A 5102-nucleotide genomic window follows, 5' to 3' on the forward strand; every position below is an offset into this window, starting at 1 on the left:
TACACTCCATGACTTCACTTGTTGCTGCTATCTTTGAAAACATGAGAGGGGCGCCCGGTGGCTCAGTTGGTTGAGCATCCGGCTTCAGCTCAGGTCATGATCTCATGGTTTGTGGGTTCGAGCCCTACCTCAGGCTCTGTGCTGACAGCTCAGAGCCTGGAGCCTATCTTCGGATTCTGTATCTCCCCCTCTCTCTGACCCTCCCCTGCTTGCACTGTCTCTCTCTGTCTCTCAAAAAAAAAAAGAAAAGAAAAATGAAAACATCAGAAAAGTACAGCCTTAAAAATTATAGACCAAAGCCTATCAATTTTGTAGAGAACACTTGCTATTCTGGAGGTATAGGTGACTTCCGAGAATTCTCCAAATTTATGCTTCCATTTAATTGCCCTGAAATTATGAAATAAAGCATAGCTGGGAAAAAGGACCCTCAGATAACCACTGGTCATATAAACCCGGGGCTACAGCACTTTTTAAAAAATGTTTATTGTTTTTGAGAGAGAGAGAGACAGAGAGAGACAGCACAAGAGAGGAAGGGGCAGAGAGAGGGAGACACAGAATCTGAGGCAGGCTCCAGGATCTGAGCTGTCAGCACAGAGCCCAACGTGGGGCTCAAACCCACGGACTGTGAGATTATGACCTGAGCTGAAGTCGGATGTTGAACTGACTGAGCCACCCAGTGCCCCTGTTGAGAACCCCAAGCAGGCTCTGCACTGTCAGCACAGAGCCCGATGCAGGGCTTGAACTCATGAACCACGAGATCATGACCTGAGCTGAAAGCAAGAGTTGGGCACTTAACCAACTGAGCTAGGCAGGCACCTCGAGGACTACAGCGCTTTGTAAAGCTATTAAACTCTTCCTAACTTTTACCTGACCTGTTCCATCTCCTCAGATGTGTACTTTTTACATTGGATGAAAACGATGAAAACAAAAGGCTGTTCCTCTTGGCTGCAGAGTGCTGTGCAGCCCCCGCCCCCCCCCAGCTTTCCTGATGTATAATTGACAAATCAATTATACAGAGGCCACGCCACGGATCCAAGCCTGCTCAGTCTGACCCTCACTCTTCATCCTCAATTGGTTTCTGTCTCAGAAAACACTTTCCTTAGACTGATCCTTTTCTCTTTATTTCCATCACCCTCGCCAGCCAATCACTTTCATGAAAAATACCTCTTCGGGTGTCTCAATAAAACTACATATTAAAATCTGCTATGGACTTTCAGGGTTACTTGCAAACAGCAGTAATCGTGGCTAAAACTTGCCAGCATCAGGCATCACTCAGCTACCCTACCTGTCATCCCCTCTCCAACTGCCTCAGTTCAGGCTTCCTCGTCTTCCATCAGGCATCTGACAAAACATCCCGCTTCTGTCCAGCCTCGATGCCCCTGTGCACGGCTGGCAGTACCAGCTCTCTAAGCACAGAGGTGACGTGTCATAATACTTACGTTATTTCTACTCCTCACGGTAACCAGATCAGATGGGGATAGTTCTCCCTGTTCACCAAGGATGACACTGAATTCAGAGAATTGAAGAAACTAAGATTATGAGATTATTAAGAGCCAAGACCGGGATTTCATCCCAGATCTCCATGGCCCAGGGCCCTCATCCTCCCCATCCCAACCAACGGTCTTCCCAAAGCTTTCCTGTCAAGCCCCCAACACCCCTCTCAGCTATGTCTTACATCCTTCGGCATCACTACTGTCTTGCCTGAAAAGACTTTCCTCAACCCTCTTCTTTGCCTGGTTCACTCATGACACTGAGAGGTACTCCCACTGAGCTTTTGGTCATCACCCCTCCCCGCCTGGCCCGTTCAGTATTCACAGAACAGCCTAAGCAAACCTCTGGCCGGCCACACACCAGGCTTCTAACCCGCCATTTCCGGAACTGTGGGGTGGCTACTAGAGTGGCACGTGGGATCTCCGATGGCACACAGACACAGTGCTAATAAATACCGAATCACAAGGCGAGAGCATCATTCTGGTTCTTTCAATCTCAGATCGCAAGGAGTGAGTTTCGGGGGGGAGGGGGGCGGTGATTAGGTGGTGATTATGGTTAAGAGCATGGCCTCTGCAGCTAGACTGCCCAGGTTCAACCCCTGCTCTGCCACGCAGTGGCCGATTGGCTTCTCTGTGCCTCAGTGCCCTCGCCTGTGCTATCCAGAGAACTAGTATAAATGGGGTCAGGCGGAGGATCAAGAGAGCTCATGTTCCGTTTACGGTAGGATGTGGAGAGATACAAACTTAACAAGGTCCATCCCAAGGAAACATGAGGCAGTAATACAGGTCATACCTGGATACGGCAAAAAAAAAAAACACTAAAAGCAGTACTGGAATTAATAAAAGTAGAGAAGAACACTCAAGTGTTCTGATAAAAATAAATATGTGAGGGAATGGCTGTTAATCACTTGATTAACATAATGGCTGTTAACTTGACTGTAGGAATCATTTCAGAATATATACACAGATCAGATCCTCACACTGAATACTTTGATGAATGAACGAGTTCAGCAATAGCACACAGTCGGTGAGAGGTGTTCCTAAGACACAACAGAGGACAGATGCTTTCCAAGCTCACAAACTTCAACCCAACCGAGAAACGAGAACTTGTTCTCAAGGCATAGTTCTTGAATCAGTAGCTTCAGCATCACCTGGGAATGTGATGAAAATGCAAATGCTTAGGCCAGATCTACTGGATCAGAGACTCTGAGGGTGAGATCCCAGAAACCCAGGTTTTACAAACCTTACAGGAGGCTCTGATGAACTCTTAAGTTTGACCATCACTGATCCAGAGGACAGCAATACAGAGCATGCCTATAAGATGGCCAAGACAGAATCTAGACACCAAGAGCAGAGATGAGAGAGAGAGAGAGAGAGAGAGAGAGCTGCTCACAGGGAGGCTCTCTATTATTGGGATTGTCCTGCAGGTTGAGGTGCTATCAGGAAGAGATAAGAGAATCCTATCTTAGAAAAGATTAGTTCCACGTGGATCTATCAAGTCCCAGGCCAAGGGACTAGGCAATTTGGGTTAGGCTTGGCTCTGCCATTAACCAGCTGTGTGATCTCAAAATGGCCCTTTACCTCTCAAACCTGTTTCTTCACCTGTGGGCACTGTGGCAGGGCTCCTGTCCTTTGGTGGTGCCCCCTATACCCGGTGTGGGACTCTGTCACATGGCCTTTCCCTCCTTCTCTAATCTCCAACACCTCTTCCCCTATTCTTTCCCTCCCTTCACACAGAAGAGAACTTCCATACATCTCCATGACCCACACATGCATCTGCACCCCATGTGCAGCCTCCCGGCTTACGACCATACCCTAGCCACACTGCCATCCAAACCTAAACCCTCCCAGTTACTCAAGGCTGTTGCTACAGCAAGTGTCCCCCTGTCCCACCTCAATTTTCTCTCTACTGGACTTTCTCAATCACTGGAAAAAGTTGTTTCTCCCACCTTGGTCTCCTTTGGCAGCAAAACTTGTCGGAGTTGTTTCTGGGAGCTGTCTCTCAGCCCACTCTCCTGTCCCCTTCCAGCACCACTCCGGTTCTGGTAACTAAGGAAACCCAATGGCCACTTCTCAGGCCTTGTTGTACCTAATGGGTCGGCAGGACCTTGGTTCACCTCACCCTCCTCCACCACATACCTGACTCCCAGGACACCCAACACCTGCCTGTTCTCCAACTTTCCCAGTCCCTCCTCTTTGGTCTCCTTTGCCAATTCCTTTTCTTTTGCCAGCCATCCTCATGCTGAAATACCCTGAGATTCAGTCCCAGGTCTCTTCATCACCCAGTCTTGAGACTCTAAATACAGGCATGCCTACACTGAAGACCAAGACACATGTGAAACCCGAACTCCAGACTGCCTACTCAACATCTCCCTTTAGATGACTAATAGCCATCTTGACTAAACATGTTCAAAGTGAACTCCCACTTTTCTGTCAAATCTGCTTCACATACTGCCTCGTCTGAATTAACAGTGGCTTTGTATTTCCTTATGCTTAGGCCAGAAATTTTAGTCATTCTGAACTTTTCTCTCTCCTATCCCTCAAACATTCATTCAAAAAAATCCTAATGGCTTACCTTTACAAGGTTTCCATCACCCGACCATTTCTCATCACTTCTGATGCTGTTAGAGCCAACATGACTGCCTGGATTATTAGGTTACTTTCTAAGTTTTCCTGCTTCTACCCATGCCCCTCAAATTCCAGTCTCAGTGTGGCAGAGTTAGTTGCGTTTTGTTGCTGCTCCTGTTGTTTTTAATGTTTAGAAACAGGCTTCAGGCACAGAGCCTGATGTGGGGCTCAAACTCACGAACTGCAAGATCATGACCTGAGTCAGAGTCTGATGCTTAACCGACTGAGCCACCCAGGCACCCCAGCAGGTAGTTTTAAATCGAAGTTGGATCATGTGATGCCTCTGCTCACAACCCTGCAAAGAGTGATTCGCTTCATTCCCAGTAAAGGCCAGGGTCTTCCCAACGGTCCACAAAGCTCTACAGAAACTGCTCCCCATTGCCCCCTTACCTCTCTGACCTCATCCCCCTCACTCTGCCACAGCCACACTGGTCTCTGTGCGGAGTCTCCTCTGGCTGACCCCCCCTCTGGAAAGCTCTTCCTCAAGGATCCCTTTGGCCAACTCTGATCTCCAAGTCTTCTCAAATCTCACTTTCTCAGTGAGGCCTGCCACGATCAGCCCTCCCGTACCCCGCTCCTCTTTACTCATCTTATGGCTTAAGTTTTCCTCATCATTATTTATCGTTTGTCTCCATTAGACGGGAAGCTCCACGAGGGCAGAGAACATTGCCTCTGTTCACTGATACGCCCTAAGTGCCTTAACAGTGCTAAGCATATAGCGGGCACTCAGAAGTTACTGAATAAATGATTTTATCAGGACACATGTTTTGAGACAATTAACAGGTTTATTTTAGCACATTAATAAACATGTCAAGCTTGTAAGTTCAGTAGCAACAGGTTGTTTTAGGATTATTAAAGAAAACATCAGGGGGCACCTGGGTGGCTGTCAGTTAAATGATAGACTTTAGCCTAGGTCATGATCTTGCAATTCAGCTCCAGGCTCTGAGCTGTCAGCACACAGCCCGATGTGGGGCTCCAACCCAC

The sequence above is a fragment of the Suricata suricatta genome, chromosome 8 (assembly GCF_006229205.1).
Source record: "Suricata suricatta isolate VVHF042 chromosome 8, meerkat_22Aug2017_6uvM2_HiC, whole genome shotgun sequence".
In the NCBI taxonomy this organism is placed as follows: Eukaryota; Metazoa; Chordata; class Mammalia; order Carnivora; family Herpestidae; genus Suricata; species Suricata suricatta.